Source organism: Gymnogyps californianus, chromosome 18 (genome assembly GCF_018139145.2).
Source record: "Gymnogyps californianus isolate 813 chromosome 18, ASM1813914v2, whole genome shotgun sequence".
Taxonomy (NCBI): domain Eukaryota; kingdom Metazoa; phylum Chordata; class Aves; order Accipitriformes; family Cathartidae; genus Gymnogyps; species Gymnogyps californianus.
In genome coordinates, this window is record NC_059488.1 from 4084735 (window position 1) to 4108169 (window position 23435).

General features: G+C 51.2%; 1 protein-coding gene across 2 annotated transcripts in view; it reads right to left on the bottom strand.

Annotated features, from left to right (window-relative positions):
• ASTN2 (astrotactin 2) overlaps window positions 1–23435 on the bottom strand; it is a 361993-nt gene that overhangs the window by 309340 nt on the left and 29218 nt on the right. Inside the window, exon 1 of one of the 2 annotated variants that reach the window (XM_050908007.1) lies at window positions 257–410. The exons of the other annotated variant lie outside the window; for it this stretch is intronic. The gene's annotated coding sequence lies outside the window, so the exon portion shown is untranslated. Of the gene's footprint in view, window positions 1–256; window positions 411–23435 lie in introns of those variants that run through there. 2 annotated transcript variants of the gene reach the window in all.

Genomic DNA, 23435 nt, shown 5'->3' on the forward strand with positions numbered 1-23435 from the left:
CAAGATTGCCTGTTATCAGAGTTTTCAAATGCTTTTGGAACAAATTAAGGGCACTCCTGCACCAAAACAGAACAAGATACAGTTAAGGTTTTAAACGGGCAGCAATGGAAAAGCACTTGTAGTCTATAGCTATTCAAAATCTTGGCATCTAGCAAATGGGGAGTTCTCAGACAGGGTTCAAACACAGCTTCATGGATAAAACACTGAGTAAAACAGCCAAACAGACCATGAAACATCCACCATGCCATCTTCCTACCTGCTCACTGCACCCAACAGAGAACACCAGAGAAGGGACGACAAGAGTCCTCCTTCCCCGCAGCAGCCAGCCAGACCCCTTCTTCCCGTCCAAAGCCCACAGGCAATCGCATTTCTCCATCCCACAGCAGAGCAGAGGACCTAAGGAGCCTGTTCCCCCTGCAACACGAGCAGAAACGTCTCCTCTCCAGCCTCACCCAACTGCCGGCCCCCAGCTCTTCACACTTGCCCTTCGTCTCCCATCACGCAGCTCAGCTGAGCCCAAGGGCAGCACTGCCTCCCCCCGCAGCCCCACCAGCCTCTGACATCACCTAACCATGGCCTGAATTTAAGAAAAGGGCACACAGAGCGCTTTCTCCTTTTCTGCCCTTCCTCAAGCTCTGGGTCTCATAAAACTACAATTTCCACAAATTCCTTGGAAAGCAAACAAGCAATCCAAACAAAACCCTTCCCGGGGCTCAGACCCCAACCTGGGCTCGTGCCCACCAGAAGGTCACCCGCCCAGGACAAGGCGGGGGGAGGCAGGGGACAGCAGCGACCACAGCAAGATCCCTTCTGACTGATTCTCTAATTCCATTTTTCCCTTCACTGTTGCTACAATCCTTACATATAAACATTTCATTGAAGTCTTCAGCTCGTATTACAATCAAACTTAAAAGCAAAAGGGCCTAAATGCATTTGGTTGGGAACCAAGACGATTCCCATAAAAGCAGATTATGCTGACATGATGAATATAAAATGAAACAGCAGATATTGAAGTTGGAGGATTGTTACTCCATGCCTTCGGGCTCCTGGCCGCCCTACCCACCTCCTCCCTCCTCTCCTCCCCCTCCCACTCTGTTTTACTGAAGGCAGAGAGCAGGCAGAGATAGCCTTTTCACCTCTGCCTTCTCCAAGGCAGGCTGCCAGGCTTGAAATATTCACTAGCTCCCCCCAGCCCCCCCCGACCTTATGCAATGCTTCAACATTCATCAGTTATTCGGGAGGTTGCAGCCCTGCCTTATCTGTCATGGCGTTTTACAAAGCCTGTTTTGTATTTAATTGGCTTGTTCTTGCTAATCTACCATGATTATTGTATTTTTATTTAATTCTTGAAGGTCATTATTAAAATAAGCCATTTTGCTTACAGCAGTTCATCCCTGCGTGGCTCCCCACCCCCGGATAACAAAACTCTCCTTGCGCTTCCCCTCCTCTCCGCTCCCCAGCGCTGCTCAGACCCTGGGACCAGCTGGACACCTTTACTATAAGGACCAAATCCTTGGTGTGACGGGTGAGAAGCCTGTAAGTAATTTCCAGTGCACGGATCCAGGCTCCTCCTGCCTTTTTCCTCACCACCTGCTTCATCCCAGCAGGACCCGCACCCCGCAGCCAGACTTCATCGGCTCACCTGCACAACTCATCGTCTTAATCTGCTGGCAGAGGAAAAGCTGGAGATCTGTTTAGCGATTATACTTCCTTTTACGGCAGCCTCAGAAACACGATCCCATCTCATGCAAAAAGTCAGCCCTGACAACTGCGGCGTCCTCTTCTTGCCCATGTGTCACCCCTAATCCTGCAACCCCATTTCTCCAGCTATTAGTCCAGGGGCTTTTCTGAGTTAATATTCTCCAGAGGCGCCAGCCTCCGGTGAAGTGTTAGTTTATAGATTCTTCAGTGCTAGCTACCACTTATGCTAATAAACCAAATTTATGCAGAAAGTCATAAACAGAGAGCTCTCCCCAGTGCCCTTGCCGGCACGGGATTGCTCCCTGCAGAACAGATTATGGCGCTCTGTGCAGACTAGCTCCAAAACGACTCTAGTAATGGGGCTTCCCCCACGCTCCCTGGGGGACTATTCTGCAGTCAAACAGGCCCTAATAGTTCTAAGGGTTTGGGTCTTTTGGCGGCAATGTGGTGGGTTTTTTTATCCCAATCATTAGCTCCGTTCATTATTATCTTTTTTCCCCTTCCCCTCTGCTCATTTTTTAACATGTTCCTTCCCTTCTACATCTACTCCCCTGCTCCCCCCGCAGTACTCCCTTGGGCAACACACAAACGCAGCTGCAGATCATAAAAAGTAATAGAGAAGCTCAGAAGTTTAAGAAGGGGAAAAAAAAAGATGACAAGCTCCCTCTGATCATCTTTCTTCAAAGCCCCTGTCTGTGAGGAACGCAGGGCTGCGCCTGCAGGGCATTTCAGGGGTGGCTTCGGCGCTGTGCGTGTCTGCTGGGACACGGTGCGTGCCCAGGGATGGTGCTGGATGGAGGAGGGCTTCAGGGAGCCTTGGTCTTGGGGTGGTCCAGGGGGCCAACACCGTGGGCAGGCTGGGGTGCTCTCTCTGCATCTTGTTTGCTCGGCCAGCAGCATCGCGCCTCGGACATCGGATGGGCCAAATGGGATTTGCAGTAAAGTGGGTTTGGCTATTTTTAGGCTTTGCTCAAACTGCCTGGCAGGAGAAGAACAAGAAGCCAGGTTTCGGGCATGCTCCTGGGACCGGCCACCTCAAAGACTGCATAGATGTGGTTAAGAGCTGAGCTGCCACCAAACGGTCCCTGACAATCAGAGCAACACGACTGAAGGTGAAGGCAGATCCCAAGCTCAACAGGAATCCAAAAAACGAGAAAGCCTCCTCAGTTCGGATGGAGAGCCTGCCTCTCCCCATGGCCAGGCTGGAGAGGCACAGGGGCAAGGGCAGCCGCAGAGCAGCCTCAGGGCAGAGCATCTCGCCGTGCTGCCAGGGAGAACCGGTGCTCGCCAGGGACGGCACAGTCGGTACCACCTCACCATCCACACTATCGAAGGCAGGTGACAGACACAACACCAGCACAACCGCCTGCTCTGTCATTGCTGCGAGCAGACGACATGCCTCCGTGCAGCCCCAGGACATCCAACCTTCAGACCCAGCTAGCGCACAGCCCCATCCCACACTGCTGGTAGGGCATCACGAGTACAGAAAGCTGTGACGAGGTGGTGTTCTCACCTTCACAGTGCCTTGGCCAAAAATCCTTCCCAGAGACTTTTTAGAAAATGCTGAGAAGAGCTTTGCACGGACTCTGCCCCGTGCAGGGGTGACTCCCAGGCTGAGCTTGTCAATACTTTTGGCAACAGCGAGGAGCCACCAAGCACTCTTCCCTCACGAACACCAGCACCCCTGGTTTCTCAAAGAGCTGGAAGCCTACCACGTACATCTCGGCTTGTGGGCTTGAAGATTTACACCCATTTACCAGTAATACTCTCCCCGCAGGCTGCAATTTGGTGGGAGCAAGGTTCGTGGGTACGTCTGCATCCACAATGCAGAGGTACATGGCACCCCTTCACCTGGTGCTCTTCCCAAGCCCATTCCCCTTTGCAGAAAAAGAGATTGTCATCCTGCACGTGGCACAAAGCAGGACACGCACAGCCCACGGTGGCTGAGAGGGATGTAAGGGAATAAATGCCTTGAGCTGGTAAATTCAGCCACCGGCACTTGAAATCAGTGAGTCCCAACTCAAGAAGGGCTCTCCTCGCTGCCATCACATTTCACCATCGAGCTATTAGAGCCATGCCATTGTACCAGCTGTCCCAAGGGTGGCCCACAGCATCTGCCCAGCTTCAGCAGGCACCAGTGCCAACCCTTACACTTCCCTGCCCGACCCTCCGACTCGGCTCCAGCCCTTTTGGGACAGCCCGTGTAATTTGCCATGAGCTGGTGTTACACTCGCGGGCCCAGTGACGGTACTGGATTTACTCCAGTTCACGTCAGGAACAGTGAACTCAGCCAGGACATTTGGATTCTTCCCGTCCTCCCACCAACCTTATTCATAAACATGGGTTTTGGTTTTGTTTTTTTTTAAAGAGACTATTTTAGGTAGATGTAATTATTGTGAAATGCAGCAAGAGGTCAGCAGACTGCATCACCACACAGACGGTCCAGGAGATGAGACGGGGTGAGCAGGGAGGACAGAGTCAGCCCCTTCCACGGCTCAGCCCCTGGAAATACTTCGAGCCAACCGAAGGGTCAGGCTGCTCCAATACAGCTCTCTCACTCCTGGCTCTGGAGCCCTCTCCACCATCCCCACATCCCTTTAGCCTTTCTAATCACAGGGTTTAGGGTCCCTATATATGTCAGTGAGCAGATATTGATTCGCCTGCACTGCCTACAGATCATAATCTGACTCCACGCACCTTAAAGAAGCTCAGCGCACGCTCCACGTTCTTACAGCTGCTTTGATTGCAATTCAGTCTCTAGTACATTACCCTTATTTATAATGCCAGGGCTTCAGCGTGGCGCCTCAGGCACTCTAAAATTATTACAGGGCCCTTTTGACTTTCAATTCCCTTCCATTCAATTCCATTTTTATTTGTCAGCAGAGACTCCCATTGACCAGCGGTGGAAGCCAACTGCGCGCAGGCAGACGGCGCTACTGCATGTTAAGCCAATCCCATAGAAATTACTCGCACGCAGCTCAACACAACGGGTCGTCTCGGTTTGAATGAGAAACGCCGGGCCTGGAAGAGCAGGCGGCAAAGCGCTCCTGGGTGCAGCTTCCTCGGAGAGATGAGACACCCAGGCTTGGAGCAGCACCGAGGGCGCTCAGCCGTAGCCCCTTGGCAGTGCCATCCACCCAGCTGATGCAGCCATAATTAAAAAAAAAGGCGAAGGAAAGCGACTTTAAGCGTCAGAGCCCCGCTTGCGTATCCTGCCAAGATGAAGGGGCAGGTTTGCAAGAGGGATGGGTGTGAACATGGTGCCTTGATGCACAGATTTTGTTTAGCAGCCCTCTCTCCTTCCCCAATCCCCACCCCTCAATTAAGGCACGGGAGTTTGCCTTGGAGGTGTGCTCTGGGGTTTTACTGAAAAGCTGAAGCTTTGCCACTTCTCTGGAGCCTCCCAGCTCACCCAAGAGAGACACGGGGTTCACTTTTGAAAGAGCACCTGAAGGTGCGAGGAAGAAGGAAGAGCGGAGTCTTTCCTCTTCTCACAGGAGAACGAACTTGCCAGTCCATGAAAGTTACTGCTGTAGAGATGCATGAGCAAAGCTGCAAAAATCTTCTGTTCCCCACTTACTCCAGATCCACAAAACCAACAGGAGACACACCTGATAAATGGGGGGGGAAGTCTATCTGAAAGGCACAAGCACCAGTTTTTGATGGTCCAACTATTAATCCCTGTTAAAGAAATCAATGTCTTTGATGAGGAAGCTTTTCTGCAGGTAATGGGCACACAACACTGCCAGCCCTGGCCCATTGCTGCTTTAAGGATGGATTAAATGAGACAGGTTTTTATGAAGACAGTAAGGATGTCCTGGCTCAGAAAATTCAGCGATGTGCAGGGGATCAGCAGATCTGCTGTATCAGGGCAGGCAACTCTGCTCAGCCCTGAGCCCTGCAGGGACCTGGTCTGCCCCACTCTGGGTGCCAGCCCACACCCGCTGCCACACGGGACATCTCTCCATCACTGCCCCAGCCCCGCACGTGACTCCAGCATGTGTGAAAACCCTGGCTTGGCTCCTGCAGGACCACTACAGGCATTAGAGGGTCTACTCCCACTGCACTTGGGCAAGGGAAAAAAAAAACTATTTAATCCTGAAGCCCAGGCACAGCTCAGCTAAGCCGAGGTGCCGGTGCTTGGAGTGCCATCACCCGCCACTGCAGATCGCTGCCTGCACGGTGACACCGGCGCTTCGCTTGGAGCCTGAACAGATCTGAAGTGTCTAATGACACAACCAGAGGCTACTGAGCAAGAGCTGCTGTGTGCGATAACCACTCGCTTGATTTTTCACAGCAGCTAAGGGAGCACGAGGGAGGCAGCCACGCAGGCAAGGCACAAGGCAAGGCACAGGCAAGGCACAGGCAAGGCACAGGCAAGGCACCATGCATCGCCTGCAGCGGCAGCACGTGGTCCCCGAGTGGGCAGCACACGCTAGCACATGGAGATGGGGCTGGGTGGGTTCTGCCGATGTTTTAACCCAAGTACCTCGGCAAAAGAGAGAGGTGCTCAGTCAGCCCCAGCCCGCCTGCATCCCTCCTGCTTTCTTCTCCTTGACACAGGCATTTGCCAGTGAGGCTGGGGTGGTGATGCCCTTTTCCAGGACAACCAGCAGCACCTCAAACACAGACACGACGGCAGCGGAGCAGCCCCAGGAGTCGTTATGGCACTAGATAAGGCTTGTGCAAAGAGAAAACATTTAATTTTCAGAAAATTACCCTTCCGGCCTCTTCCCTGTGCAGGTGACAGCAGCGACTGAAACTTTTTCTTTGACTCCGAGTTTCTAAAGGAGTTGAGGGCTGGGAGCGAAGCAGGGCAGAGGGCAGCCCGGCACAGCGAGGTGGGCACTGCGGGGCAGAGGAGGATCGTCACACAGGCAAAGGGACAGGCCAGGCAGTGGGGACCGTGCTTCTCTTCCCTGCAAGCTGCAGCAGGAGCAGAAGGGCAACGTGACCTATTCAGGTGACTTGAAGAGCATTGCAAAGCCAAGCAGACTTCACAACAAAGCAGAGCGCTACGTTCGGTTTATAGCATCCGCCGTTCTGCACAGCGTACGCCGGGGAGCGAGCAAACGGTGCCGGCCTCGAGGCGTGAGCATCGCTCAGAGCTTGATTAAAACTAGCCAAGTGCTTTACAACCTCTATGCATTTTTAAATGTCTCTCTTTGGGAAACATATCTCTTAAAATGATAAGGTAGTTTGATAGCTCAGGGCACTGCTCAAACTGTGAAGGAAAGTAATTTTTCTAGCATGGTTCCTCCATAGAGCTCCCGTCCCAGTAAGCTCTTGAACACTGGGGGGTCCCAGCAGAAACTCCCTATGTACCGGGGTGGGATGGGCAGAGGAGGAGAAGAAAGCAGTGAAGGAGAGCGGAGGTCTTGCTGCTTTCTAGAGAAACAAACACTAGGACGGTTCCACCTCCTGAGAGATGGACATCCTTTTCCAAGGAGAAGGAGCCAGCAGTGCAAAGGAGAGGAGCTGGCTGCTGCCTGGGCATTTTCAGGAAAAAAAACCAGGTAGTGGATAACTTGGGCTCTTCAGCCTATGTGTCACCTGGAGCACCAGGCGGGTGCATCAAAAGACAAGTAGCCTGAAAATTCTGGGCATACCCTTGCCCAAAAAGGCAAAAATATCAGTTACCAGGAATGAACATTTGCTGGAGCCCCTCCACGTGCTTCGCGACAGGGCTCCTACACTAAAAGGGTCCCTTCCCTTGCTGCCAAGGCAGACATCCACAGTGGTTAAAAAGGATTAAGGGTCTTATCTCTTCTCTGGGAGAGGCTTTTGAGGGCTTGCTCCCTGGAAAGTCTCCAGTTCCTCAGAGCCTCCCAGGTACCCAAGGTTCTGTCTTGGCTACACACAAACCCCAAATTCAGCTCTTACTTATAGAAATGAGTTCTTGCAACCTCACAGAAAATTCACTTCTCTCTAAGAGTATTACACCTTAATCCAGCAGCGTCCTTGCACGTTTATCTACCCCAGCACCCAGAGGGATGCCATCAGCCCAAGACACACCGACAGCCTTTTGCTGGCCAAGCACCACTGGGTTTCTGCAGGAAAGGAGAGAAGCACAGCAAGGGCTATGCAAGAGCAGCCTGCTGCTCCCGGAGGATGCCATCCTGGGGTGCCAGACCCCCCCTGAGCAGGACAGACCACCTGGGCAGCCTCAGCCCTGGAGCAAAGGGCTGCGGTGGGTGGCTGCAAGCTGTCAGGCTGCCAGAAGTAAAAGGGTTTACTGAGACGGAGCTGTGAAAATCCTCACCTCTCTCTGGACTGACGCACTGAAAAGAGCTGGACTCAAAGCAGCTGATCTAAGAGCACAGAGAAGTCGCTGGAGGGCTCAGAAAGTGGCATCATAAGATGAGGAGACATTAAAATCCAAAATAATAAAAGCAACCGAATTTATTAAGGCTTCTCAGAGCCTGTGGGCAAAATAATTTTTCCCCATTTAAAAGTGGGTAAGGCAAAAGAGAAGCTAAGCAATTTGTCAGAGATTAGAAGCGACAAAGTGGCAGAGACCAAAGCCCGAAGCAGCAATGTCCTCACAAACACGATCACCACCATGGCTTGGCACAAGCAGGGTCCCTTTCTCCAGCCGTGCAAGCGGAGATGCAGGCGTGCTAGCCATGCCTTGCAACAAGTGCTTCGCCTGCTGAAATAAGAGAGCAATCCTGGGTCGCTAGAAAACCCTGTCGCGCTGCCAGGGGTGGCCAGGCCGTTACAACACCCCCGTCACTGTGCGGGGGGTGCCAGCCCTTGCGCAAGGGTCAGGGAAACGCCTGCGATGGTGCCGGGGTGCGATGCCGTGTGGATGCCAGGCCGAGCCAGGCACAGGGAGGTCTCCAGCCACTGCGCCTGCCCAGAAGTTCCTCCAGCTCTGGTGGTAGCTCGAGCCTGCCAGTGCCACATCTTTCCAAACAGGCAGAGGAGGGCCAGCTTTGCTGTCACTGCAGCCCTAACCCGGCTTTGCAGAACCTTTGCCAACTCACCGTCAACCCACACCACCCCATATGGTCCCACTCCTTCCTTGCCTAGCGTTCCCCACCAGTGGAAATGCTTCACGAGGCTCTTCCTGCCCCCCATACTTCCCTCCCATCATTAACAACAGGCCTACCACCCCATTCCAGCCCTTCATCCTTATTTTCCCCTTCCCATCAAGTTCAGATCGTTTCCCATCCCCTACCCCATTACAAAAGGCTAAGCCATGTCCCCATTAACAGTGGACCTGGTGCCCTCATCATTACCACACCATTAGATCCAAAAGCAGCATGGTTTCGTGGTTGTACCCCCATTTGCTGTCCTAACAGAGTCTCGGGGAAAGCTGTACGGCAGCTGCCCAAAAAGGGCCACCTACACTGAGAAAGAAGGGACACGGAGCATTTCCACCCTTGATCTGCATACACAAAGGTCATGGGAAAGAGGCAGAGGGGGATGAATCCTTGCAGCCTCATTAGAGGGAAAGAAACTGTTTCTGCAAATAGTAATTGATTTCTAAATTTATCCCCTAATTAAATAGGTTCCCTGGATGAATCTGCATGCAAGCTGGAAGGTGATGATTTAGTGCCTGGCTTCCTACGGGAACGCATCAACACATGTTTGCAAATTGTCTCTCTCCCAGATTCAAAGGCAGGGTGATCATCTCTCCACGCCAGCACACCCGGAGCAGACGGGCCCCTCCTGCCACCTGGAGCTTTCAGCAAGCCAAGCCAAGCCAAGCTTTCCTCTGCGCCAGGTTTATCAGAGCCGCACGCAGGGGAGAAGGGTGTTTGTCACCCGTCTTGTCACTGGTCCCTGCGCTCCAACCCAGCACGGACTCTCCCATGGACCAGAGCAGGGGATCCATCAGGACCAGAGCGTGCAACTCACACCCTGCCTCAGCGGGAGGCCAGCCGGAGGATTTTTTGGCAGGCACCTGCTGTAAAACCATGGCAGAACTGGAAATGGACTGCCTAAACTCAGCACGTAGCAACAGCAAGAATGAGAAACATTATCTCCAAAACATGCTCTTGCTTCCTACATCAATTCCACGGCTGTTCCTGTCTAGTCGCTTTGACTTTTTCCTACAGACACCATCAGCTAATAAAACCTCAAGAGACGGATCCTGGGATAAAACCAGGCTACAAGCTCTGCAAAAATTAAACACATTTATCACTCTTCTGTGGAGAGCTCCTTTTGGAAATCAGAGAGCATTGATACTCTCAGACAAGCATCAAAGGACTTCGGACGCGAGAACTCCATGTTAGCTTGAAAAGGTGACGGTGCCGAGCAGCCCTGCCATGTTAAAGCCCGCAGTAATTAACTCCTGCTGCCCGGGACCATAAGCATGGGGCCCATAGCCTGTCCATACACAGCGCTGGCTGAAAGCTCTCCCCTCCCAAGAAGAGAGATACTTGCCTGCATTTACACACCATCTTCTGCCTGTCAGCAGCAGCAACCCCTTTCATCTCCTCCTCGCCAACTTTCCACCTCCCAAGATCACGTGTGCACTGGGTGTACAGGTCCACCTTCCTTCAGGGCTCCAGCCCTTTGGTGTTGAGGCTTTGGGATCTACAGACGTAGATCATCCCTCCTGATGCCCCACATGTTGGGGTTCCTGCTCCTGGCTTGCGGTGCTTCCAAGGATGAGCCATAAGTGCAGCCCAGAGATCCTTTACGGTGCCCATCTCTGCCACACTGGTCAGAGACTGAGGAGCCCTCTGTTCGACCCCTGGCTCTGCCACTCACCCCAGACAAATTCATGAATTCAGATATTTAGGGATCTCCTTGGCCCTGTTAGGGCTTCTGGAAGGCAGAGACACAGCCTGCATGTTCAACTCACACTGCACTGAAATCAAACAAATAGAGAAGCTGCTCTCATGAAGATCTAAGAGGCTCTTCTGAGGTTTTGAACCTTATCCTGGTCTGTGGTGGAAAAAAAAAAGATCATTTGGAAGTTTCCCCATGAGGGAGAGGGGAAAATAACCTCTCCATCTATCCCTTCCAGAAACAGTGAACATAGGTTGCAACCAAAGGGTGAAAGACAAGCACCAGGCATGGCCCGGCCAAGACCATGGCCATTTGCTGTCCCAGGGTGACTACAGCACACATGGACACCTACCCACCAGGTCACATGCTCTTCTTTGAAGAAATGCCAAAAGATGGGATTTTCTCCCCCCTTCCCCCGAAAAGTGTTCAAAACTGGAGTATCTCCATGGTATTTTGCATTTCTCAACACTTCTGGATGAAAACTATCTCGTTAAGTGAGTTCTCAATCAAAAAATCACTACCACAGACGGAGCTCGGGCCCTAACCTACTTCTGCACTCAAAAATGAAAAATCCATTAGGTGGCTAAATACTTTAGGAACCGCGTCCCTTCATCTCCCTGCTTTGGTTCTCCGTCTGTAGCGGAGCATCCTCCTTTATAAATTGCCTCTGAGAGCCTCAGATCTCTTCTAAAAGAAAACAGTATTATTCACAGGATAGGAAAGAGATGCAAGAAAGCTAATTAGCCCTCGTACAGAGGAGTTTGCAATATAAAGCATTTAAATGAAGCCTGATTTTCGGATCGCAGTGCTAAAATCTTCGCATTGCGTCACTGGCTTTCTCTTCCAGAGGTGCCTTTTTTGCTCACCTTGAGCATTTTTAAAGGCAAAGAAAATTCCTTTAGGTACCAAAGCAAATTCATAATCTAGCTCTCCACCACTTACCAACTTGAGCGCATTAAAACTCTGTTAAAAGCAGAGCAAGATGAGTCCTTGAGGCCCTGTTCCCCAAGGATGTGTGCACATAAAGCAAGGAAAATGTGTGGTTATTAGAGTTTAGCTTTATTGTTTTCATAAAACACACTGAAGATTGTGTTTATGATTCTGGAGAAAATAAAACCCTCTCTCCAATTGTTAAAATAATGAACACAAGATACTCCAGTGACTTCTAAACAATCAAACACTTTGGACTTGCACAGCACCTTCTATTCAGATTTCAGAAAAGTCAGTACAAGAATGAAAATAAGCCTGGATGGGTGGAGGATAAATCCAGCATCTCACCTTATAGCCAAAGGAAGCAGAATAGTTTATACAGCCGTTGCCTGAGGCTAAGTTACACGGACAGGAAGGGAACTGTTCAAAACTCCTCGCAAAATTGCTTAAAAGCTAGTTTTGCTGGTTTTCAGTAACATCCCAGCTTCTGAATGATCAAATCCCATTTGAAAGCCAGACTTGAGCATCAGAATCATTTAAACACACTCAAAGCCAAACAAAAAAGTAAAATCTTAGCTGGCACTTTCTCTCTGGCCCCTGCACGACTCGCTCACAAAGCCTTCTCCAACACAACGTTCACACCTTCAGAGGGCTTTTGCCTGCCCTGTGTCCCTACCACTCTGAAAGTCTTCTGCATCTGGCTGCAAGGAGGCATTTCTATCCATCACTGCATCCAGTCAGACACACAGCCTTGGCCAAGGAACCCCACAGCCTCCATCACTTCTGCTGCTCCACCTCCAGCCTGGAGGAAGGACAAACCAAAGGGATTTTTTTTTCCCCTCCTTTAAATATTACAAAGGCTATGTGAGGTTATGAATTATTGAATGGAGCTGTCTCTTCAGTTTAGCACGATGATGATGGAAGGGAAAGGTAGACCGCAGAGAGGCCGTGTCCCCAGCACGGGAGCGGGGCAGGGAGCCAAGGGGCATGACCACGCGGGATCCTTACCAACTGCTTAGTGTCTCTGCCCATCCATCAGAGCCTGACACCTGCCTGGCACCACTCGCATGGTAGGGATCGAATTCATCTTGGAAGAAGCCGAGGGAAATACATCTTCCACAGCAATGGCCTGGGAAGGGAGGGAAGCTCTTCAGGCAGGTGACCCCCTCCATATCCCTGCACCCCTACTTGAAAACCTGGGCTGAACCGGGACCTGAGACCCTCTTGGCCATGTCCAACCAGGTGAACCTGGACAGGCTGACCTGGCAGAAGCAGGTCGTCTTTGGTGCTCCAGCACAAGGGGACAGACTGGGAGCAGGGATGGAAAAAGTCAGCGAGGATACTGAGAAGGTAGTGGCAGAGTCTAGCCTTCAGATGGTTTTGCAGATGCTTTCTGGGAGGTATTACTGCCAGCTCTAAACCAACCTATTAGTATGAGCCTTTGGGGCTTGTAATAAAAACCAAGATGTTTTTTTCCCAGAGCCAGGTTAGATAGAAGATGTCTGAAAATTAAAGGAGCAGCCTAAAAAAAGATTTCAATTCCATCCCTCCCTTTACGTACATTTACTCGCAGGCTCCTCGGAGACAGAGGTCAGCTCCGGAGCAGCGGCGCCCCAGCTGCATTCATTCCCAGAACTGGCGGAGCATGCAAAAGCACTTTCTGCTCCTCGGACCCACCTTGCTGATTAACGGCTTCGTTCCAAAAAGCACAAAACAAGACTGAATTGAGACTTAACTGATTTCAAAGAAACACCAAATTCCATACGCACAGTCAGATCTTCAAGTTAAGGCAACACTGAATGTCCAGACTACCACCACAGTCTCTGTGCAACCTGCCCCAGCAATACGTCCTAAAATTTATGAGAATGGAGTAGTTTCCTGGGCCCCACTTTTCCCTCTCCTGCAAACTTCTTCTGTGGGCCTCCTTCTGAAAAAGGACATAACCAAAACCAACACACTGCCCTAAAGAGATCTGAGTTTTGTGAATTAAGGCCCATCTACTTGAAAAAAGCTGAGAATCAAGTTCTCCTGCAAGAGATTTGCCACCATGGCTGCCCTTGATCATCCCATCACACACTATATTGCTACCTGTACTCAGGGTTAAGAACCTCATTTAAACACCAGAAATGAAAACCAGTGTCTTCCCAGAGAAGCGCACAGGAGCCCGCTAGGTCCAATCCTGCCCTTTGCCCCCACAAAATGCAACTTATCTGCTGCCCGCGATGACTGTCGGACTGATCACCGCCTGGCTTGCGAATCCTGCCCACTCGCTCTTGTTTTTTACTCTGGATGTTAATGGAAAGAAATCTCTGGATCCATCTGAAATGAATTATACTCCAGTAATTGCAGCTGCTATAGGGCGGTATTAGGTCAAACTGCCCTTTTTGTGCTGTGTCTCAAACTCTAGAGATGATGAATGGGCTGATTTTCAGCAGAGCTGGATGCTCGCAGCTCCAGGTGAAGCCCATGCAAACCACAGATGCTCACCACTCCGATACCGCATCACTGGCACCTGGCAAGCGCTTCCTTTAATAAGGAAGACTCACACTAGATAAACACAATTTTGGCTCACATCGCTTGCTACTTGTTGTCATCGTCCCACAGATCCTCAGCAGACAGCCTCCCCGTGCCATCCCCAAGGCTGTCCTCTCCAGGCTGCATTCGATTGCTTAAGAAATCTATGCCACTCTCCCCTCAGAAGGACCTTTTCAGCCCAAAACAGAGATTCTCCCCTCCCATTCTAACTCAGTGTTAATTATTAAGATAGGGTGGGATTGAAGAGACTAATTACCACTGTAAAGTTACTCTCCTGAAGGCTGATAAGGCAAGTAATTAGGATGGACAAGCATGGATTACAGAGCTCTAAATCTCTCTCTCTTGTCAAGATAATGCTGCTGCCCAACCTCACAAACGACAAACGAGTCCGTAGGCAAACACGAAGCAGTCATGGAGACCGAACAAGGGGCTGGACCATCACAGAGCACAGACCCTTCATGCTGCAGCACAAGCGGATCCCTTCTCCAGCAGCTCCAGACTGGGACCAGCCTCCAACATGCAACCTCAAGGACCTCAACACAGCCACCCTGCCCTGGGCTGGGTAACAGTTCATACTTGCACCCATGTTGCTTGCCTTCCATGGTGGGTTAACCTTGGCTGGCTGCCATACGCCCACCAAGCCGCTCTCGCATTCCTTCATTCCCGACTCTTCTACCTCCTCCCCCCCAAGCAGTGCAGGGGGGACGAGGGTTGCCACATAACCCCAGTGCACCTTCACAGTCAATGAGATGGTATGTTCCTTCAAGTCAACATACCCAACACCTTCCCTGCTCCGGACACCATGCTTTTGGCTGCTTTGCCTTCATCTAGTCTCTTTTGACCTCCCCAAACAGCAGCTAAGACAAGGAGCACACTCAAGCAGTAAATACAAGATGACAGCTATTCCATTGCGCTGTCATGGGACACGCGTCCCCTTGACATGAGGGCAAGGGTGACATTTCATGGTGTCACAGCAGTGTGTGACTGCCCTGGGAACATGGTTGCTCAAAGGAAAAGCCCAGGACCTGGGAAATCCCAAGAGGATCAACCCCATGCACATCTCCAGCCACCTTCCATCCCGTGTCCATCAGCTCCAGCTTGTTTGTCCATATGGAAGAGGCCTCACAGGTGAGATACAGCAGTGGCAGCTCAGGGGATCTGGGTTGAAGCATGACCTCCAGGAGGGCCAGCCTACGCGACCTTGCGTGAGCCATTTTGTGCTTCACAGCTACCAGAATCTACCGGCTGCAGACCCTTGCAGTTCTCTGCGTTTGTGCAATACGCAGCAAAAGTGAGAGTCGAGCTCGGGCAGAGCTGCCAGCACCACCGAAATAAATCTTCACGTAGACAGCGAAGTGCATGAGAGCGAGCTAACTCACCCGAGCTCCCCAGCAAGCGAGCGCAGACCACTCGGCTCGTGCCGTCTTCCAGCTGCAGGAATACCAGCTCCCAGGGTCACGTTCCTACCGCAGCCGTGCACATCTCACACGCATTCCTCATGCATACACACAGATTATTTTCCTATAACAATTTCAGGCACCCTGCGCTAGAGCATTTATAACTAATACATATTCTAATGTTCCCGTTCACCTGAGACACTCAAAACTTTCCTGGCTCATTTGTCAGATTTTTTTATTTTTATTTTTTTTTAAATACCTTCTTCCCCTCAGGCCAGTCAAATCAGTCCAGTTAATTTTAATTTCCACGGACACAGAAAGTCATCTCAAGGTCATTTTTGGGTTATTTTCCAGTTTCAAGTCTGGAGGATTTTGCAGGATTTGCAATTGAGGCTTCTGATTATCTGCTACATATTGAAACGAAAAGGAACCGGCTGAGGAGAGACAGTGATGAAGCACCCCATTGACACCCAGGTAATTAAGGAGAAACAAACATGTTTGTTGGCTGAAACAAGGGAAAAAATGATGCTAACCACTTTATTCTAGCAAGGAAGAGAGGAGGGAGGAAAGAAAAAGCAGCAGCTAATGGGTTTCCATCAGAAGGGCATGCTTTGCTCAAGCCAAAACCTTCCCAGGGTGTTTGCATTTCAGCGGGAAGGTTGTCGGGTGCCACGGGGAGGCTTTTTTCACTTCTGATCAGAAAGACAGCGAAAAAAAGAAACCCACCAACTTGCAAAACACAACCTTTGTGATACACAAGATAGGCAGATCAACACAGCCCCATTCAGAAGGGCGAAAAAAAAAATAAAAATATATATGTCCCAAGGGCTCAGAAGCATTGAAGCCTGGAGGTTTGCCACGGGACAGCCCCATCTCCTCCTGGCCAGCCTTAGCATTAAGGTCCAGGAAATTATTCCCTTGGGAAACTGGTGACTCCCAGTGTTAGCCCAGCTCACGGCCAGGACCAGACAATGCCGGGGCCGCAGTTCACTTTCCCAGTGAACTTCAGCACTTGGCTCCCAAAGCAAGCCTAGCACAGGCACGTCAATCTGCGCTCCAAATGTGTTTATTAAATGTTTTTAATATCGCAGTGCAGACAGAGAAATGCAATCAAGCCTGAGTCACACATCTTCCCAAGCCCATGGGGACCACGGGTACAAGCCTGGTTTTGTTTCTCTCCCAGGGAACGATCAAGATACAGGACTCGCAGCTCAAATCACACGCACTCTCCAGGGGCAGGCGACAGTAATTAGGTTGTGTGCATTGGAGGCATTTTCGGTTTCAAGCCCTGCTCGGCGAACCTGGCAGGAATACTCAAGCTGCTGGGCAGCGAGCGCTCTGGAGAGACCTAGTCCTGATGGTGGGTGCTGAGCAGGTACAACGCTGGCCTCAAGCTCTCGAAAACTGGCCTCGTCCCACCAATTATTTGCTATCTAAAAAGCCCTGTACTCCAGTTTTTTTTCCCATGGGCAAGCATCTGCCAGAGAGGAGCAGCTATGAGAAATAGCTTATTTTAGGCTGCTTAATACAAAGCAAATCCTATTATTCTGGGAGTGCTTCATCCCATTCTCCCAGCCCCAGGAGATGACGTCGTCGTCCCCCAGGCAGAGCTCTCCTGGTCCGAGGTACCACCACCACCTCCCCAGGCTCACGATAGTCTGGAGACGCGGGGAGAGGGCAAACCCGCAGCCCCCCAACAGCACCAGGGCTCAGAGGAGGATGGGGAACATCAGCGAGGACAGTGCTGGACCACCGGATCCTTAACCTCAGTTTTAGCTCTACTCCAAGCTAGACTCCGACTGCCTCGGAGTGGTTTGAACACGGCGGTCCGGTGCTACAGAGCCTTCCTTCAACAGCAAGTCCTTTCCCCTGGTCATGCAGGAAACTTTGGAAACCATGAGGCACACTCAGATGCAGCGGCCAGCGAGCACACGGGCAGTCGGCAGCAGTAACCTGCACACCTCCAGCTGCTCGGGTCAGGTCCTTGCAAGATGCTAATGCTGTAAGAGTACAGCTGAAGTCAGGACTATTTTCCTGCTGACTCTGAAATCAGTGGCGGGGGGGAGGGAAGAATGTATTGCCATGTACATTTGTCCAGATATAGCACTACCAAAGGCAGATTGGACATCAGAGCACAGCCATGAGATTAAGTCATTTTTCTGTTTGCTGAAAGCATGAAGAAAAAAAAAAAAACTTTAAAATGTTTTGCTGTGAACTTAATGTTTCATTTGACAATTAGTTCTGAAATAGCTAGTGCTTGAAACAAAGCCAAACCCCCCTATATTTTAGAAAAAGGTCATTAAACCACTGTTGGGCCAAATGTATTTCAAAAAAAAAAAAAAGAAAAAAAAGAAAATGCTTGAGTCAGAAAAATACCAGCTCTGCATTGGGATCAGCCTTGTCCCTGGGAATGACCCCAGGGCACTGCAAAGGAGAACAAGACGGAAACCCACCCGAACTCAGCCGGTGGAACGAATGGCGCTGCCCTCGCCCTTCCCGGAGCACGACTCACATCTCACCGGCGCTCCTCTGCCCGCCGCACCGCCTCCGTATGTCGGCATTGATGAGGCGGCATTTGCACGCCAAGATCTGGGCCAAGCGAGCTGCTAATGGCCAGCACTGGCCACAGGCAGCAGCCCCGTCACGACTCCAGCATCTTGCCTACTAAGCAGTTTATTTTCTGAGTCGATGCATCCAAGGACTTGGTTGTTTAACATTGGTACAAGGCTCCTGTCGCCTGCGGGTCAGGAGGGATTAGGTGCGTGCCCGTACACGGGGGCGAGGGGATGCGGAGGGCTCCCCACCGCTAAGCACGAGATCAGCTGTGGTGATTAGCAATCAAAATTAAAACACAAAACAGCGCCTCGCAAATCCAGGGGAGAGACACAGCTGGTGGGTAATATTAAGGGGAAAAATAAAAAGTTAGGTTTACATCTGAATCCACCTTCTATGTGGTGTTTAACGGGGTTCACCGGTGCCACCCCTGCAACCTCCCGCTGGCGCGGGGGAGTCCCATCTCCCCTCCACCGCTCCCAGGCTGAAGAGGCAAGGCAAGCTGGCCAGCCCCTGAGCCCGGCAGACAGCCCTCACCGCTGCCAGCCAGCTCCTCGGCCGGGCCAAACACCCTGTTCTGAGCCAGAAGGAGCCCCTTCTCTTCACACCAGTGACCGCAGGAGAAACCCTAAAGCTGCTGGTGCCTGCGGTCCCCACCCTGCACAGCCTGCCGGCAGCCAGGGAACCTTCCTCGGGCTTCACCTCACTGCCTCCTGCTCCTGCTGAACTTGCCTTTTGCTAACAGACCTCCAGGCACCCTCTCCTGCCCTGCTTTTTTAAGGCAAAGTCACAAAATAACCCCAAACTAAGAGATACAACTTCCACTCGCAGCAACCCCCGGGGCTGCACCTCCTTCCCACCGCCCCAGCTCGGAGCAAGGGCTGCGGGAACAGATGTACCAAGACATGAGGAGTTTAAGAGGCTCCTTGTTTGCATGGAGCTCTGCTGCTGCGGGGAAGAGGGAGCAGCGGGGAGATAAGTACTTGCTTCTGCACACGGTACGGAGCAGGATTAGATACTTACAAATATTTTATCCTAGCTAAAGTAATTGCACCACTTGTTCTTATGAGTCAGAGCTATTTATTTTCATGCTTCAGGGCATCAGTTGATCACACCAGCTGAGGTCAGGCAGAAATTCCCATTGCTCCTGTAAGCGCCTTGCATATTGCAGGGAAATGCGTTAGCACTAGTTACTGCAGCCTGGCACTTTCCTCATCCCAGCCCTCTTCAGTCCCCACCAGATGCAGAGGACACGCCAGCAGGAACAACTTCTCCACCTTAACCGCCCCAGTACGACACAGGAAACAGTCATTGCTCTCACCGGTTTAACTTCTGCTAGTGGAGAAGCATATCCCACGCTCCTGCCCTGGGTGGAAGATGCTGAGGCTTTTGGTACCTTTCGGCACCACAGCCACATCCAGCTGTGCTCCATCCTCCAGGCAGCAACCAGGCAGAGAGACCAGCGAGAAGAGCATCCAAAGGAGAAGAGATGGTATCACTCGTACAGGAGCCGAAAATAAAACCAACTCCTTTTGACCCTGAGCATAAGAGCCAAACCAGGGTCACCAAAGCTCATTTTGGCGGCCAGTGACTCCACAGCCTCTGCCAGGAACAGACACGGATAACTGCTCATTTCTGAGCACTTACGGATGCACAGCTCTAATTGTGTCACCACTGAGAACCCTCCCAAAAACCAACACTTGGTCAACATTAATAAATAAAAACCAGGCAGCATGTACACGGAAGGGGCAGAGGAATGCAACAAAACAGCCACAAGTATCGGACCAGGAAAAAAACTCCTCCCCATCCTGCCTCCTAGTGCTAACTATACAGCTCCACTAACTCAGGAGCATTTAGTAAAGGTCTTGGAAAGAAACAGCCCTTGATCTCCGAGCACTGAGCATGAAATGAAGTGGCAGAGGCCAACGCTCACCAAATAAAAGGTTCCCTTCACACAAACAACAGGTCAGCTGCTCTTGGAGCGAAACGCATGCACGTGCCGCTGGCCCCTCCGGCAGCAGGCAGGAGGGACTGCAAGGTGCTTTGCCATACCTGATGGTGCACACGCAAACCCGGTCAAAGAGTATCGCATACCATGCATCCAGCTTGAAATACCTCCGGGAGCTGTGGCAGCACAGGGTCGCTCCCCTATCCCCTTCCTTTCATCCTGCTCATCCCCAGCTGTCCTCCCAAACAGCATCATTTTGCCTCCTCACCCCTGCTCAGATGCTCACCAAAAGCCAGGTATCTTACTTTTCCTCATCTGCGCTTCACTGATCCCCATTAGTAATTACACTGCTGCGGCAGCAGCTCTGTAACTTTAATTATAAGACAATTTCTGTTCTAATCCTTGGTTTTGACTCAATACCGCAGACCCTGCCCCCCCCTTCTCTCCCCCATCCTCTCATTCGGTCATTTCAGAAGTGAAGTCATGCAGATAAGGAGGAGTTTGAACAATTAGGTATAATGATAATACCGACATCACTTTCATACAGATGTCTGAATACCGCTTCAAGGGCAGGACCACAAAACCAGCCTGCTCCCTGAAGCTTTGCAATCTCTTACGTCATCAGAAACAGTGTCAGGATCCTTTTTGGAAGCTTGCATTTGTTTACTTTTCAAACAAAAAAAATTTATGTCCATTGTTTCCAAAGCTCTAGGACACCCTCCCCTCACTGCTGGCATCTCACCTTTAACAGAGCCCACCACAGAGAAGATGTGCCAGCGAACTGCACACAGGGCTGCAAACTCACTGACACCTCCGCACCCAGAGCATCCCATCAGCATCCTCTGGGTGACATCCCCTGTGAGGCAGCTGGGGTACAGGGAGAGCATCAGGAAAGTAAAACCCTCCAGCTCAGAAGTCAGAAACCCCAGGTTTCACACCCAGATCTTCACCTCAACTCACTCGACTTCACCTCTCATCCCCCCACCTGTCACTGGGGATAATATTTTTTTCCTGACATGCTTTGTTATTCAGAGACAGAAGATTCTGTAAATGCTGAATTATTATCATCAAATTACAATACTCAGAACATTGTCTCCCTTTGGAATTCATGCTGCAGGAGGAGAGAGCACAGCACAGGCATCCGGAGCTGAAATGTGCCACGTTTAGTTCCCTTAGAGATAGCGGGGATGGATGCTGCTTCAGTATTTTGTCTCTTCCTCAGCTGTCCTGGAAGAGTCTCTCTCTGACAGGTCTTCTGCTGGAGAGAACTGAACTATATTTGAAAGGTAATTTTGGAGCAAATGGGAACAGAAGTGTCAGAGTTGTCGCGATGAGATTTTTTGGAATTTCCTTCCCATTTCAGGGGAGGGGGGTGGGGGAAATCAAGACATTTTGCATTTCATTGTTTTCAAAATGGGATGGCTCCTGCCACTGCCTCCAGCTTCCCTGGGCTCCCCGCAGGCTCCCGGCTGGAGGACTCCGCAAAAGCCCCCGAAACAGAGCCAGCCAGCCAGCCCCACACATTTGGTTCTCTCTCATTTTCACTTTCAGAAATAAAAATAAAGCAGATTTCGGATGGAGCCACTTACAGCACGGGACACGGGGGCACCCTACTGAGGTTCCTACAGGGGAAGCCATCATCCAGCCTCTTCCTGGACCCACCACTGAGAGCCAGCACTAATAGGCACCCAGCACTGCATCTCAGGGCAAACCTATCTCCCCACAAACATGCAGAAAAGCCTGTCCACAGCGCTGGGACTTCTCAAAATTACAGCACACAAGCACAGAGCCAGCAACATCCAGTTCTGGTACCCGCAAGGCAGGGCTTGGCTCTCCCTGCCCAAACCCCTGTGCACCGGGCTGCTGGTCTGCGGGGAGCACCTTCTGGGGACAGCCTGGAGAAGGACCAGCACCCATCTCCTCACTCCTGCCCATTTTAAGCCTTCATTTCAACATCTTCAAGCCCCTCAATGTCACCTTTTCAAGAGAAGAGGCAAAGACAGCCAAACCTCTGGAGATGAGCAAGGGCTAATAAATTGCTAAGGGTTGAGAAGAGAGCCGGGAGAATGAGATTCTCTGGGCAGCGCAGCCGGTGAGCGAAGGAAAGCAGCAGCCTGCGCCCAGCTTGGCCGAGCCCCAGTATCGCCACCAACACAGCTGCTCCAATGCCTGCTTCTTTCCATAACTCAGGCCAACAGCCCCAGAAATCTTCCAAACAAGTAACGGGGAAAACACAAACGCCGCAGGCAACAGCGCAGCAAGAAGCCATCAAGCTCGCGAGCAGGGAGAGAGGAGAGGGAAGGCTCTTGCAAGCAACAGCCTGCAGCTCAGGCTGGGAGGTTTTGCTCCTTCTCTGCTACAAAACTTGCTTTTGCCTAAATGCTTTTCTTTCCATAAGACTTGCCCGGTTCCTCCTCCCACAAAGAGTTTCGTGCAGCAAAACCCCAGCTAGCGTGGGCACTGGAAATGTTAGCCTCACTGGTCCTGCTGGGAAACTGGGCTTCCCATGCCTACAGAGCACCACACCAGCACCTCTGCTCCCTGTACGTCAGCCCAGCTCGGGCAGGACATCCCAGTTCATCCCAGAGCCCCCCGCCCCAGCAGCCTCCCCCAGAGGGGTCCGGGCACAGCACCCAGGGCAGGCTGCCCTCCCGCCTCTCCCCCAGCTCAGGGTGCAGCCTGGCTCCCTCCTCCCAACACACTCCTGCTGTCACATCCACAGCTTCTCCCTGGGAATGATGACAGCAGATGATACAAGACCTTGAATTTAATTGCAGTGGGGGAAAAAAAAATAAAATAAAAAAAATGTTCAGAGTGATAAAGAACACCTTTCATAAGCCACATTATTTGTGTCTCTTTTCTAGAGAATTTTAGAGTTTGCCTGGGGGTTGGTTTGCATTTTGCAATTCAGGGCCACAGCTTGCACAGAAACAAGCGTACGGCCGGGCAGTTGGTCACCCATGAGCATCCTGCCGGTACAGCACGAGAGGTGTCTGGCATTGCAACCAGCCGCTGCGTAACCGGGGCAAATATCTCACCTTCTCAGTTGCCTGCTGGACCCTCACTTCCCAATGCCACACACACCCACCCTCCTGCTTACCCTGGATATAGCGAAGGAGCAGTTTCAAACCCTCACACACAAGACAGACCACTGGCAGATGCTTCACGGAGATGGGAGAATATTTAAAAATAAAAATCCCACACCCTTACAAGCTGTATGGTTCAACCTGCCATTGCACTTGCTGGTTTGCTTGTAGCAAAAAACCCGGCCAGGGTTTTCCCATGCTCTTTGGGGGCTGTGTCTTCTATGGACCTCATGCTACCAGAGAAGAACGGGCACGGTCATGCAGTGGTCATTAGTAAATGGATTATCTGGGCATTGCAGGGAAGGGTCTTACCGGTGGAAAGGGGAGCAGAGAGAGGAAGAGGCGCACGGCCAGCCTCACTGGAGGGCAAACAGTAATTAAATATTTATAGATTTTAATGCATTGATTTGTTAAGTCGGGAAACAGTCCTTTAAGAGTTTGAAGATGCCTTTCAAGGCAATTCTTAATCAGTAACCCAGGTGCAGCAAAGAGGAGCTCAACAAGAGGCAGAAACCACTCCAGGGGAACGTCTTGAAAGCG